General features: G+C 37.8%; 1 pseudogene across 1 annotated transcript; it reads left to right on the forward strand.

The window, feature by feature from the left end:
* Window positions 1–6,397: 6,397 nt before the first annotated feature.
* LOC308415944 (ubiquitin-conjugating enzyme E2 W-like) lies at window positions 6,398–6,829 on the forward strand (annotated as a pseudogene). The gene has a single exon. The product of its transcript is annotated as a ubiquitin-conjugating enzyme E2 W-like (transcript).
* The last annotated feature ends 9,886 nt before the right edge of the window (window positions 6,830–16,715 follow it).

Raw genomic sequence — 16,715 nt, forward strand, 5'->3', positions numbered from 1 at the left:
CACCAGCCATCCAGGCGCCGCTATGCCGAGCCCGATGGGGTGTGCCAGGGTGGCCGGCAAGAACTGGTCGCAAGAAAATCTAGGTCCCTGTGCGGGTTTGTCTTAACTATCTCAGTAAAGAAAGAAAAATTTTAGATGTACATTTGAAACCCACATATGAAATCTAGAGGAGTCCCACCTTTAGAATAGGTAGTGAGCTTTAGGCAGATGTACTTATCTGGGTGGAGTCTTATTTGGTCTATTGGAGGTAGATCTGATTGGGTTTCCTGTAGCTTATAAGTTTATAAGAGATAACAACATGAGTTAACAACATAAACATTTTTAAGATGAGCCTTTATGGAGCAGAAGGAGCAAGAATTATATGTAGTGGAAAAGGAAGTTTATCAAGAGGAAACATGAAGCATTAATGGAACCAGAGCTTACGTAAGAAAGTAACCATATATCTGAGCTACTTGTTAGAAAATAGAAATCTGTTTTTTTTAGTTGTTAAACTGCAGTTACCTTAGCTGTCAATGCAGTCAGAAATCTGGCTTAGAATAAATAAAACTTTAATCTAGCAGGCAGAATTAGATTGAAAGTAATAAAGGGAAACAAAACATGCACGAGACAGGCACTATTGCACACAGGTGAGAAAGTGCAGTTGGGGTACTGGAGGCACTAACATACAGGGAGGGGGTTTGGTACTGTGGCAGCAGGGCAAGGCTAGCAGTTCCGGCCAGGGGGCGCGCCACCCAGCCCTCGGTGGGTGGGGGAGTACCTGTGCTGCTGCCATGGCAGGGGACCAGGTGTGATCTGCTAGGCAGGCGGCTGCTTACTAGGAGGCCTGCTTTCATGGTTTCCCTAGAGACTGCCAGCAGGGCCAGGGTCCCTGCAGAAACCCAATTTCCACCCTTCTGCTTGCTGCCCGAGCGGCCAGAGCCTGGGGCACTAGGCCTGCACATCAGCCTGCTCTGCTGGCAGGCTCTACTAGCTCCGGGTTCTGGCCGCAGGCCCAAGCAACCAAGGCTGAACTTTCCGCAGTACCAGATGCCTGCCCACTGGGTCCCAGCGGACAAAAAGAGTCTGGGACAGAGACCAGGACGGAGAAAGCACACGTGGGATGGGAACAGCTAGGTCTAGCAAACAGTCTCAAGCAGAGGCTAGGAGCAGGGACAAACCTTCACACAGAACAGATAGCTAAGAAGGGAGTGCAGTTTATTGGTTTCTGATCACTGTAAATTAAACTAAAGCATCCCAGGGAATAGGGACAAAGGCGGCAAAGACAAGCCCATGGGTGAGGGTAGGTATAGCTGCTATGGGGGCACAAAACTCTGAGGCTGAGCTCCAAGGAGGCGGCCCATGGGTGAGTCAGCAATGAGGTTAAAGCGGAGGCAGTGCTCCTCGGAGGTGGTGCTCCAGAATGAGATCCAGGCCCGGCCTGGGTCTAGTAAAAAGAGGAGGGGGTCCTAGAATGAGGGTCAGTAAAAGCATCTGTCCTCAGGGGTAGTTCAGGAACACTTTCCTGGGACCTCTTGGATGTTTACTCTGACCGATGTGGGGGAGGGAGCTTACCGGGTCTTGAGCTAGTGAGCATAGGGATGCAAATCTGCATTTTCTTGAGTCGAGCTGGCACCAATCCAAGGTTGTTAAAAGTCAAGGAAAGGAAAGAGATTATCTGGTCATGAGGAAATCTAATCTCCTCACATGGGGACTGATACAAAAAGTAATAAAAGGAAAAGGTGAAGCTATAACCTCCCAAGTAAGAAGACATATAGTTTGACAGCATAAGACCATCTACTTATTTTTATTGTATATTATTGTTTTGATTATTTCTTTCAAAAATGTTCTTTAGTATTTACACTTTGGCAATTTAGGTCATGTATTTTCCCTTTTATCTCCCTGAAAAAGGTTATTATGTCTTTCTATTTTTTCTTAACTTAATCTAGAACATTCATTTACTACTTTTCATACCACCAACCCATATTTATTTTCTTCTCATTACTCTAGCCCCAATTTCCTCTTATATATTTCCTCTTCACTTTGGTACTTAAATATTAATAAAGTTAACTCTTTAAAAACACCAACAAAGAACACTCCCCCACTGTTAAAAGGATTATATACTGGTAAAATGACTCTGGAAATCAGTCTGGTGGTTCTTCAGAAAATTGGACATAGTACTACATGAGGACCCAGCTATACCACTTCTGGGCATATACCCAAAAGAAGCTCCAACATCTAACAATGACACATGCTCCACCATGTTCATAGCAGTCTTATATATAATAGCCAGAAGCTGGAAAGAACCCAGATGTCCTTCACCAGAGAAATGGATACACAAATTATGGTATATAAACCCAATGGAGTACTACTCAGCTATCAAAAACAACGACTTCATGAAATTCCTAGGCAAATGGATGGGGAACTTAAAGCTATCATCCTGAGTGAGGTAACCTGGTCACAAAAGAACACCCATGGTATATACTCACTGATAAGTGCATAATAGCCCCCAAATCTTGGAATACCCAATAAACCACAGAAATTATGAAGCTCAAAGAGAAGGGATGCCAGAAAGTGGATACTTCAGTCTTTCTTAGAAGGAAGAACAAAACTTTCATGGGAAGAAAGTAAGGTACGAATAGAGGAGCAGGGATTGGAGAAAAGATCATTCAGAGACTGTCTCACCTGGGGATCCTTCTTATATGCAACCACCAAACCCAAGCATTATTGCTGATGCCAAGCAGTGCTTCCTAGCAAGAACATAATATGGATGCTTCCTCAGAGGCTCTGCCAGAGCCATACTGATACAGAGGAGGATGCTTGCAGCTAACTATCAGACTGAATACAAGAACCCCAGTGAAGGAGCTAGAAAAAGGACTAAAGGAGCTAACAGTTTGTGCAATCCCAAATGGGAAGGACAAAATTATCAACTAACCAAACCCACCACAGCTGTCAGGGACCAAAAGACCAACCAATGGGTTTTCATGGAAAGACCCATATCCCCAGGTGCATATGCAGCAGAGGATAGCATTTTTGAACATCAATGGGCAGACAGGCCTTTGGTCCAATAAAGGCTCGATTTCCAAGTGTAGGAGAATGCCAAAGTGATGAGGTGGAAAAGGATGGTTGGGAGAGGGAGCATCTTCATGGAGGCAATGGGAGGGGGAGGAGAAATGGGATTGTGGGAAAGGAATTACATCTGAAATGTAAATGTAGATAATATCCAATTAAATAATACAAATTTTGAATGTTCAAACAAAACAAAGCAAACAACAAGCAAACAAAAAAATCAACCATTGAGCACACACGGAGAGACCCATGGCTCTAATTGCATATGTTGCCAACAGTACCATTGTCTGGCATCAATGGGAGGAGAGGCTTATGATCCAGTGAAGGCTTATTTTCCCAGTATATGGAAATGCCAAGAAGCTGAGATGGAGAGGGTGGTTGGGAGAGGCGGCACCTTCATGGAAACAAGTGGAAGGGGAGGGGAGATTGGAGTAGAGTAAAGAAGATAACATTTGAAATGTAAAAACAGAGAATATCCAATAAAAACAAACAAACAAAAATACCCCTATAACCTGCGTTTTCTGTGTCCTAGTTATTAGCTGTCAAATTAAAACAGTCTACCGTTTCCTTAGAAGGGGATCTCAACTGAAGGACTGCCCAGATCAGATAGTACCATGAAGATGTTTGTGGGGGTTGTCCTGCTTACCTTGATGTAGCAAGGCCAAGTCCCGCAGCATAGTCCCGGGCTTCAAAAAATAAGGTAGCTAAATTCAGTGAGTAAAGGCATTTACTGCTAAGCCTGACAGCCTGAATTCCATTCTCAGGTAGCCGGTGGAAACTAAGGACAGCAAGATGTCCTCTGACCTCTGTTTGTACACCTTGACAGAAACACACTTAAACACAGCAGACATGTATGTATGTATACCCTTTAATGAATTTACACACACATACATACACACAACACACACATGCACACACACACACACACACACACACGCACACACACACAAAGCCCATAAAAATGAATGAAAACCAAAAAACAAATAATATTATAATCTACAAGGGAAAAACCCCAGCTTTCATACAAATGATAAATATCAGAACTTGTGGTTCAAAAAATACCCAAGTCCATGTTTGCCTATAGGTTCTCTCAGTGTTACAAGTACCTGTTACAGAGTCTGTGATGCCATCTTTCAGTTCTTCTTACGCCATGTTTTACCCTAAATAGCTCTAGCTTATGGTCTTCCTGTCCCATAGCTTCCTTTTATATAACCCTGCCATATTGCTCATGTGTTCTCTTGGCTCTCTTGGTGCTCTCTTGCCACCCTCCTCTACCTCCCTCTTTTTTGGTCCTCTCTCTTGAACCTCCTTTCTTGCTTCTGCTCCTCCTGTTATGGACTTGTTGCGTCTGCTGGCCATATTTAGTCTATTACTTTTCTCCCTACTTTGGATTCTTCTGGATGCCATCAGCTGTAATTTCCTCATACCTACAACAACAACAATAACAATAACAATAATAATAATAATAATAATAATAATAATAATAATAATAAACCTTCACCTCAATCATACCTTGAAGCCATTGTGTTCTCAAATTATATAAGAATGAAATCAGATATTTCCTCATCAACCTTTAAAAATCAGTAAAGCATGAGATTATGTATTTCATGCCTTGAATCCAAATAACATCACCTAAGACTGCCATAAAACTAAAAGAAGTAATAACATTTCAAGATAATCATGAATTAAAGCAATTTACTATTACCAACACAGCACTGTAGAACGTGCTTCAAGGAATGAGAGACATGGGGGAAGATAGTTTCATCTGTGAGAGTACAGGAAAAGATATATTTTTGTGACAGGAATAGGTGAACTTAGGAGATATGTGAAGGAACCTAGCATGTCTAACACAGTAATTCAGCAAACTCTTAACATGAACATGCAGAAGAAAAAAGGATCTGTAACAATCCAACCAGAACTATATTGAACAAAAAAGAAAAGTATACATCTTTCAGTTATTTGTGAGAAGTCCCAAATACACTATTTGCAACATCACAGGGAAAAATAAAAGGAAGTGTGTTGAATAGAAGAGTTTTTGAACCAGACTATAGTTCAATAAGTAATAACATAAAATAATCTACCTTTTAATTTATTTAAAAGGAATACACATTTTATAATGTGTCATATGTTATCCACAAAAGAAATCTTAATAAATAACAGTACATACAATAAAACTTAGAGAAGTAATCACAAAAGGAAGTAGAAATGTATTTTCTTCAGGATCAGAAAATGGAAAGACAAGTTTGTTCACTTTCACAATCTAGATACTAAAAGACACATGCTAAAAGATGTGTTTCTCTAAGGGAGTGTCACTGAATGTATTGACCTTACTCCAGGGTAGGTCTCATATCCGGGAGGATATTCCCAATACAAAAACAAATTTCATGATTTTTGTGGTAGCCTTTAATTTTTTGTTTGTTTTGATGCTTTTGTTTATTTGTTTTATTTTTTTTTGCATCACTGGAGCTTTTGCTTGATTTTATTTATTTTTATTTTGAGAGAAAAAAAGTGAAGTTGGATGGGTAGAGAAGTGGGCTGAATCTGGTAAAACTAAGAAGAGAATAGGTTTAAAATACATTGTATGGAAAATTAATTATAAAGGAAACAAAGCACTCAAGCTTTGCAAAAAAACAAAAACAAAAACAAACCAAAACAAACAAACAAACAAACAAAAAAAAAAACAGAAAAAATCTTTTGGACCTATAGGGATTATGTTTAACCAAGGCATGCAATCAAAAAATTAACAAAACAAAAACCAAATATTTTACAGGCAATGAATATTCCATAGAAATGAATTATAATGTAGACTACAGATAGTTATGAAACAACATAGAAAAGATGAATATGGAATGCTATCATATAACTGCTGACTGAAAAAGTGTTTCTGAAATGTCCACAATACAAATTCACTGTAATTCTGATGAGAATCTTATCAAGATGTAAGAATAACATATCTAACAATAAATATAAAATCTGTAGTCTAAAATAGTCAAACCATTTTGAAAATATAAATAACCAGATTTGAAGATTCACAACTTTTTAATTTCAAATCTCTATGGACCCAAATTTATGCCATAGACACCATTTAAGAGGAGAAAGAGTAAATACTTGAATATGTTTTCAAGTATTTTTCATGAGTGTAGAGATACAATTCAGTGGAAAATATTTAAAATTCTTGAGATGTGAAAGTAACAAGTATTCCCTGGAAGTAGAATAGATTTTAAAAAATCACGTTACATGATTACACTTTCTGAGATTCTTGTGGGAGAAAAAAAAAAAAAACTCTGAGTGAATTATCTAAAGTAAAAAAAGTCTAGCTTCAGGCCTGCTGGCCTTACGAGATGGTTTCATCATGGTGTCAATGCAGAAATGACTAGGAAAAGAGCTGTTGGCTTTGCAGAATGATCCACCTGCTGGAATGACTTTAAATAAACAGAGTGTTGAGAATTCAATTACCCGGTGGACCTTAGATGTTGAATGCTCACCAGGAGTCTCATATGAAGGGGAAAAATTTCAACATCTGTTTAAATTTAGTAGTCAATACCCTTTTGACTTTCCTCAGGTCATGTTCACTGGTGAAAATATTCCTGTTCATCCTCATGTGTATAACAATGGTCATATCTGTTTATCCATTCTAACAGAAGATTGGTTCCCCAGTGCCCTCAGTCTGCCTCAGCATTACCAGCATACTCTCCAGCTGCAAGGAAAAGAGAGACGACCACCAGATAATTCCTTTTACATGTGAACATGTAACAAGAATCCAATGAAAACAAAATGGTGGTAGAATTATGATACTCATTAATGCCACTGTTCTTATCCTCCCAGCAAAAGATAGTCCTACTGAGAAGACGAGCACTTGGATCATTCAGTATTTGAACTTTATCATTTGACTATAGGATAAAGGATATAGGAAGTGACCTATAGGCAATGAAGACTACTTCCTTTTACTGCATTTTTACTCATGTGCATTCTGGGTACATGTTGATTGCTGGTTCAGTCCAGGCAAATGACATGTTTTATTAGTCATACAGTATTAATGCAGGTATCAGGAAATGTCAAATATAATTCCATTCTTTTAATTTTTATTTTTGCAAACTTTTGGAAAAGTTCCAGGTCCTCATGTACTATGCAATAACAATGACTACTTCCTGAGTGGTTAGGGGACATTCATTGCCTGCAATGGACGTTGGAGAAAAAGGTTCTTAACTCCTGTCACTAGGTGTTTAATGCATGACATGGTCTATGAGATGAATTTATCAGTTATTGTAGAATTATAAGGAAAGTGAGGGATCCAACATTACTGTGAAGGCCACCCCAACTGCTTATATTTGGTTTCCATGCACTGTGATCCTAAGGCTAACAACATAAAATTACATGTTTCTATAAGAAAGATTGTTGCATATTTATTTATTTGTTTATATCTGCTGTCAAATTGTTTTGACATGGAAAGTTTTCAAGGAAGATTGGCAGAAAGGTACAATATCTTATTCTTATGGTGAAAAAAAATTCATTTATTGTATATAGTCCTCATTCTCTGAAGAAAAGGTGTGAATAATAAGGTCTGAATGGTTTGACTAAGGCGTTGTTAAGGAAGTTAAAGAAAAGAAAAGACAGTGATGATAAAATCACTGCCATCTATAGTTTGGCTTGTTGTTATTTTTCCAAGTATATTATATTCTGCTACTTCCTGATTTCCATTAGCATGAGCCCTATTACATAAACACTTTCATCTATTTATGTTTGGGAAAAATGCATAAACATTTTTGGTTGCAATCTTTTTTCTTTTGTTATGTTTTCAGTCTGTTTAAGAGTTACCATAATTTAATTGAAAGAATTTTGTCAAGTTTTTCTTTGTAAATTTTCATTACATATATCATCTTGTCCTTCAATACTGTGCTGTGCTCTAAAATAAGAAATACATTTTTTTGGTAGAGGATTAATGTTTTAACAAAGGAGTGTGGATATTTTTATTTTAAAATTTTGGCTAAAAGGACACTATAAAAATGATCTATTTGCTCATTTGTCTCACAAACCCATTGTGCAGGGTTTCATGGAAGAATTTATTTGTTGAGAAGGTTTTGCTTATAGCTACATGAAGATTTTTCTGTCTCTGTGTCTCTTCTCTCTCTCTCTCTCTCTCTCTCTCTCTCTCTCTCTCTCTCTCTCTCTCTCTCTCTCATATATATAAAACAGTTGTTTAGAAGGTTTCATTTTACCCTAAGATTCCACCTCACACCAGTCAGATTGGCCAAGATCCAAAACTCAGATGACAGCAGATGCTGGCGAGGCTGTGGAGAAAGAGGAACACTTCTCCACTGTTGGTGGGGTTGCAAGCTAATACAACCACTCTGGAAATCTGTCTGGAGATACCTCAGAAAATTGGATATAGTACTACCTGAAGACCCAGCTATTCCACTTCTGGGCATATACACCAGAGACCCTTTAATACACAACAAAGATATATGCACCACAATGTTCATAGCGGCTCTATTTATAATAGCCAGAAGCTGGAAGGATCCCAGATGTCCTTCAGAAGATGAATGGATACAAAAATTGTGGTACATATACACAATGGAATACTACTCAGCCACCAGAAACAATGACTTAACCAAATTCTTAAGAAAATGGCTGCATCTAGAGAAGATCATCCTGAGTGAGATAACCCGGTCACAAAAGAACAGACATAATATGCAGTCACTGATAGTGGGATGCTAACCCCAGAGGCTTGTACTCCCCCAGAAACAACTCAGAGACTGTATGAAGTCCAAGAAATAAAGAAAACAAAAAATATACATATATTCACAAAACAAAAAAAAAGAAGGTTTCATTCTAAGTATAATGCAATGATACTACAACTATGTCTTTTAAAGAAGTGATTAATATATTTTTTAAATTACATTTTCACATATGCAAGATTTGTTTCTGGGACAATGTTATTTTTACAAATGCCTTACTGTTGAACTCTTTTTTAATATCTTACAGTGAATATATTAAGCAATTTGGGCTTGAAAGTAAAAGGCATTTGGCTGAAAGGTCTGACAGTGGATGAAGAGATGGCTCATTGCATTTTGAAGTACGTGTATATGCATGTGAGAGCATATATAATGGCTGGTTTCGCTGTTGGTTGAGGACACTTGTGAAAGAACTTTTGCCTTTCATGTATTTGGATATGTAGACCATCATGTGGGTACAATCAGATAAAATGTAGAGTCAAATCATTTAATTGTAGTTAATGTGATTATGTGTATTGAATAAAATTTGATAATCTAAAATAACATGGATTATTGTTATAATCTACAATTTAATTAACAAAGTCAAGTACATATTATAATCACCTCCACTACAACCACATCACATGTGACTAAGAACAATCACTTAATTGAAACATGACTCCTGAATATTTTGAGGAGCTCCTACCTACACAAACCTGGCCTTCTTACTATATTTACCAATATAACTGTATTTGTGTGTGTGTGTTTACCAAGTTTAATTCAACCATTATATCTAGTATCAAAATTGCATCATGATCTAAAGAAAGATTCTTTCTCAGATAGAGTGCTAGTGTGCTTTTTGAGCTTGTTTGAGTATAGAAGACTATGGTGACAGTGTTTGGTGACCCAGAAATAATGCTGATCTTCCTACCACATGGGTTAAAACATAGATTCATCAAAGACACTTTCTTAATTAAGCCTTAAAACTTGGTTTAAGTGCATTTGTTGCCAACATTTTTTTCTAGAGCCTCTGTCTGAGCAAGAAACCTATCCTAGAAGATCAAGACAGTTTTGAAAGAAACACTTAGTTATTTTGGTAGAACTAGGTATAATGGTTAAATTAAACTTACTAATGCAAGTATGTCACTAAAGTATAAAAAGAGACCACAAAAGGAACTTCTTTTACCCCCGTGGTCGATTTTTCCTCTAGGTTGTGGTATGTTTGAGGATCTTCTATTGGTTTTTATATCAGATGCCATCCTCTTAAGCTTTCCTGAAGTAACAACTTTTTTGGACTCCCAGAACGATTGCTGATTCTCCCCTGGAAGCTTCCTAGATATGGAACCAGACCTACCAGGCTCATCATCTGAGTCCTGGAACACACTACTGCCCTGCCTACTAACAGAACTCTAAGCCAATAATTATCACTGGCTAAGTTCATCAGCTAGTGTTGGGGCTTTTGTTTGTTGTTGGGCCACTGGTATTCTTGGTAACTGAGCCACTCTGTGTGGTATGCTCTGAATAGTACTTCCATTTAAAACCTTGTTTTTTAGGACTTTACAACTGAATAATTGGGAGTTACTGGGGTTATTATTTAATGTGAGAGTGCAAATCCAATGAAAAGCAGGTTTTCTTGTTTTGTTTTAAGAATATTTCTCTTGTTGCCTCAAGGATAGAGTGTTTTTGGGTTCAAGGTAGAATCAAAAAAAGCTTAAATAGGAGACTGCATTGCTAGTAGCAGGGGCACAGAGAAGTCTGGGTCAAGCTCTGAGAAAGTGCCCCCCCCCGATTGGTTCAGTGGAGCAGGAACTTGGCCATAGGGACTCGGTTTCCACCCAGAGGGCCTGTGCGTGTGGACCAAATGCTCAGGCCATCTGCCACCAGGAACAGTGGAGATCTAGGGACACAGGCAAGGTAGACAGTAGAGACAGGAACCAATCACTGACAAGACCACGTATAATCACAGACAACAAGATGGCAAGAGGAAAGCAAAAGAAATTACCCAATAGAAACCAAGACAACCTGGCAACACCAGAACCCAGCTCTCCCATCACAGCAAACAGTGGAATGCCAAACAATCCAGAAAAAGAAGACTCAGACCCAAAATCATACCTCAAGATGATGATAGATATCCTTTAACAAGAACGGGAGGAAAAGCATAAAGAAATAGAAGCTTTTAAAGAGGAAACAAGAATAACTCCCAATGAAATCAAAGAACTAGAGGAAAACAGAACCAAAGAGATGAAGGAATTGAAGAAGGAATTTAAAATGGAAATGGACACAATAAAGAAAACACTAAAAGAGACAACCCTAGAGGTATAAAACCTAAAAATGAAATCTGGAGTCACAGATGCAAGCATCTCCAACAGACTACAAGAGATGGAAGAGAGAATCTCAGGGGCCAAAGACAACATTGTAAACATAGACAAAACATTCAGAGAAGATTCAAAAGCCACAAAGCTCCTAACCCAAAATGTCCAGGAGATCCAGGACACAATGAAAAGAGCAAAGCTAAGGATTGTAGGAATAAAAGAGAGCAAAGAATATCAACTAAGAGGCACATTAAATATCTTAAACAAAATCATAGAAGAAAACTTCCCTACCCTTAAGAATGAGATGACCATGAGCAGAAAATAAGCCTACAGAACTCCAAATAGAGTGGACCAGAAAAGAAATTCCTCCTGACACAAAATAGTCAAAACTCCAAGTTCCCAAAGCAAAGAAAGAGTACTAAAAACAGTAAGGGAAAAAGGTCATGTAACATATAAAGGCAGACCAATCAGAATCACACCCGATTTGTCAACAGAGACTATGAAAGCTAGAAGAGCCTGGACAGACATCATGCGGACTCTAAGAGAACACAAGTATCAGCCCAAACTACCTTGCCCAGCAAAACTCTCAATCACAATAGATGTAGAGATCAAGGTATTCGAGAACAAAACTGAATTTATACACTATCTGACTACAAACCCAGCACTACAATGAATTATAGGTAGAAAACCCAATAAATGAGGGGAACTACATCCTAGTAAAAACAAGAAAACTCCTAAGCAAGAAATCCAAAAGGGAAAAGATACACAGACACAATTATACCTCCAAAAGCAAAAATAGCAGGAAATAGCAACCACAATTCCTTGATATCTGTTAAGATAAATGGACTCAATTCCCCAATGAAAGTACATAGACTATCAGACTAGATACAGAAACAGAATCCAGCATTTTGCTGCATATAGAAAACTCAACTCATAGACAAAGACAGACAACATCTCAGAGTAAAACATTGGGAAAAAAACTGCCAAGCAAACGGCCCTAAGAAACAAGCTGGAGTAGCCATTCTAATATCGAATAAAGTAGATTTTCAACCAAAAGTTATCAAGAAAGATAAGGAAGGACACTTTTTACTCATTACAGGGAACATTTGTCAGGGGGAACTCTCAATTCTTAACATATATGCTCCAAATACAAGAGCATCCATATTCATAAAAGAAACCCAAATAAAGCCCAAAAATACATTGCAACCCACACATTAATAATGGGAGACCTCAACAGCACACTCTCATAAATGGACAGATCATGGAAACAGAAGCTGAAGAAGGACACAGTGACAGTTGCAGAGGTTATGAACCAATTGGAATTAATAGACATCTACAGAACATTTCACCCTAAAACAAAAGAATACACCTTCTTCTCAGCACCTCATGGAACCTTCTCCAAAACTGACAATATAATCAGTCAAAAAAACAAGCCTAAATAGATATAAGAAGATTGAAATACTCCCAGGAATCCTATCAGATCACCATGGTCTAAGACTGGTCTTTAACAACAACAAAGAAAACAAAAAGTCCATATACACATGGAAAGGAAACAATGCTCTATTAAACAATAGCATGGTCAAATAAGAAATAAAGAAAGAAATTAAGGATTTTCTAGAATTTATTGAAAATGAAAACACAACATACCCAAACCTATTGGATGCAAAGAAAACAGTACTGAGCAAAACTTATAGCTTTGAGTCCTTCCGAAAATAAATGTGAGAGTATACACTAGCTACTGGACAGCACAGTTGAAAGCTCTAGTACAAAAGGAAGCAGATACACCCAAGAGGAGTAGACAGCAAGAAGTAATCAAACTTAGGGCAGAAATAGACCAAAATAGAAACAAAAAGAACCATTCAAGGAATCAACAAAACCAAGAGCTGGTTCTTTGAGAAAATTAACAAAATTGATTACCCCTTAGGCAGAGTAACTAAAGGGCAAAGAGAGAGTATCCAAATTAACAATATCAGAAATGAAAGTGGAGAAGTAACAACTGAAACTGAGGAAATTCAAGAAATCATCAGATCCTACTACGTAAGACTATATTCAACAAAGGTGGAGAATCTGGAGGAAATGAACGAATTCCTAGACAGATACCAGATAATAAAATTAAACCAGGACCAGTTAAACCATCTAAATAATCTCATAACACTTAAAGAAATAGACACAGCCATCAAAAGCTTCCTAACCAAAAAGAGCGCAGGTCCAGATGGGTTCAGTGCAGAATTCTGTCAGACATTTATTGATGACCTACTGCCAATACCCTCTAAAGTATTCCACAAAATAGAGTCAGATGGAACACTACCTAACTCATTTTTCCAGGCCACAATAACCCTTTTTCCTAAACCACACGAAGGTCCTACAATGAAAGAGAACTTAAGACCAATCTCACTTATGAACACTGATGCAAAAATATTCCACAAAATCCTTGCAAACCGAATCCAAGAACACAAGAAAACAATCATTAACCATGATCATGTAGGCTTCATTCCTGGGATGCACAAAAATTTCACCAGAAAACTTACAGCTGATAAACAAATCCAGCAAAGTGTCTGGATATAAAATTAACTCAAACAAATCAGTAGCCTTCCTCTACTCAAAGGACAAACTTGCGGAGAAAGAAATTAGGGACAAGATACTCTTCACAATAGTCACAAAAATTATGAAATACCTTGGTGTGACTCTAACTAAGCAAGTGAAGGACCTGTATGGGAAGAACTTCAAATCTCTAAAGAAGGAAATTGAGGAAGATATCAGAAAATGGAAAGATCTCCCATGCTCATGGATTTTAAGGATTAACATTGTAAAAATGGCCATCTTACTAAAACCAATCTCCAGATTCAATGCAATCCCCATCACAATTCCCACACCATTCTTCATAGAGTTGGAAAGTTCAATGTGCACTTTCATCTGGAATAACAAAAGACCTAGAATAGCGAAATTCATCCTCAACAAGAAAATATCGGTGGTAATCACTACCCCTGACCTCAAGCTAACTTAGAAGGCAATTGTGCTAAAAGTGCATGATACTGGTACAGAGATAGGCACGTGGATCAATGGAATCGAATAGAAGATCCAGATATAAGCCTTCACATATATGGTTACTTTATTTTTACAAAGAAGCTGTAAACATTCAATGGAAAAACAAAGCCTCTTCAACAAATAGTTTTAGACCAACTGGCACTCAGCATGCAGAAGAATGAAAATAGACCCTTTCTTATCTCCTTGTACAAAGCTCAAGTGCAAGTGGATCAAAGATCTGCACATTAAATCAGGTACACTGAAACTATTAGGATAGAAAGTAGAGAAAACTTTAGAACACATAGGCACAGGAAAAAATTTCCTGAACAGAACACCAATGGCTAGTGCTCTAAGGTCAAAGATTAACAAATGGGACTTAATGAGATTACAAAGTTTCTGTAAACCTAAGGACACTGTCAAGAAAACAAAAAGGCAACCAACAAATTGGGAAAAGATCTTTACCAACCCCACATCTGATAGAGGCCTAATATCCAACTATACAAAGAACTCAAGAAGTTAGACACCAGAGAATAAACAACTGTATTAAAAAATGGGGCACAGAGGTAAACAAAATGTTCTCAATCAAGGAATATCGAATGGGTGAGAAACATCTAAGGAAGTGCTCAACATCCTTATCCATCAGGGAAATGCAAATCAAAACAAACCTGAGATTTTACCTCACACCAGTCAGAATGGTCCAGTTCAAAAATTCAGATGACAGCAGATGCTGGCGAGTATGTAGAGAAAGAGGAACACTTTTCCACTATTGGTGGGGTTGTAAACTGGTACAACCACTCTGGAAATCAGTCTCGCCATTCCTCAGAAAATTGGACATAGTACTTCCTGAAGACCCGGTTATTCCTCTTCTGCGCATATACCCCAGAGATGCTCCAACATACAACAGACTCATGCACCACAACGTTCATAGCAGCCCTATTTATAATAGCCAGAAGCTGGATACAACCCAGATGTCCTTTAGTAGTTGAATGGATTCAAAAATTGTGGTATATTTACACAATGGAGTACTACTCTACTATCAGAAACAATGACTTTATGAAATTCTTAAGAAAATGGGTGCATCTAGAGAATATCATCTTGAGTGAGGTAACCCAGTCACAAAAGAACAGACATAATATGCAGTCACTGATTATTGGATACTAACCCCAGAAAGCTCTGAATACCCCAGAAACAACTTACAGACTGTATGAAGTTCAAGAAAAACAAAGCCCCCCCCCCCAAAAAAAAAGCAGAAAAACCATTATCCTTAATCTTTACACACCAAGAAAACTTTGAGAATTTCCAGGTCACATCTTGTTTTACATGTACTTTATGCTCAATGTAACTAGTAAGATTTTAAGGCATACTATCAAACCTTCTAAGAAATCAAGTACTGACTGTGGAAAGCTGTTTTGGCACCCCTGAACAGTTGATGATGGAGTATTATTAATTTTTATCCCAGGACATTTTAGGGCTAGCCAAGGCAGGAATCTAGCCTCTGTGCTATGGCCTGCAAGGGCTATTATGGAGTGCATCTGCTTCTGTATCCCTAGGCAGGTTTTAAGAATAAGGCTTTAAGGAAGTACATTTACATCTGTAGCCATAGGCAGGTTTTAAGAATAAGGCTTTACGGAGTACATTTACATGTCTAGTATGGGGCAGGTCCTTTTAGAATGCAGCATAGGGAAGTACGTTTGTATTTGATGCTCCAGGCTGTATCCTTAGTTATGCAGGGTGGACTTCAGAATGTAGGCACAGCAGTACTCATTCTTGTCTCTGACCTTTTCACATGACCTCCATGATTGTTAACTAGTTTGATCCCTGTCTCTGAAAAGTTGTTACCATTTTTGCAAATAGTTAAAACTGCTTAAAAGAGGACAAATAAACAAAAGCCTCACTTAGGCTAAGAGGCTTAGGCCTCAAGTCTGGCTGAAGTCATATTGCAGCTTTAACTAACTTGTCTTTTTTTTTTTTTCTTTCTTTTTCCAATTCTCGCTCTGGTTCCAGGTGGACCCCTTGGGAGTTCGAGCTAGTCTTGGACAACTGACAAAAATGTATTCATATAATTTTATTCAAAAGTGCTTTTAAAATCTGTACATTTATCTTTGTTTTTCAAAATAAAGTTGTTCAATTAAAAAAAAGAAAAGCTAAAATAAAATGAATAAAAGTTAGCCAAATGAGGAAAATAATTTGTAAACGGCTTTTTCTTTTTGTTTTAACCTAAGAGTACAGCTTTCAGAACAAAGATTGCCAGTGAAAGGAAATTAAATTCAAGGTCTAAAAACTCAAGTAAGTTGGGGTAAAAAGTGTAGTTTGTAAGCATAAAGGCCTAGGACTGAGAAGGTTTTAAAACAAGTGCAGGCATGCCCAGCTAAGCCCATTGTTAAAACATTCCTGAAGCTAGGTTAACTGACCATAAAGATACAATAGGAATGTAGAAGCTTATCCACTCTGTCTTTTACAACTGAGTCGTAGGTCAAATGAGCCCCTCCTGAGTCTATTTAAAAGTTATATGTTAACCACAGGTTTTCCTGACTTAGATAAGCATCCACTCTACCAGTCTCCTGACTTTCTGACTGACTGCATGTACTGTTCTGCTGATGCATAGTCACGCTATGGATCAAAC

Source organism: Micromys minutus (assembly GCF_963924665.1).
Source record: "Micromys minutus genome assembly, chromosome: X".
Taxonomy (NCBI): Eukaryota; Metazoa; Chordata; class Mammalia; order Rodentia; family Muridae; genus Micromys; species Micromys minutus.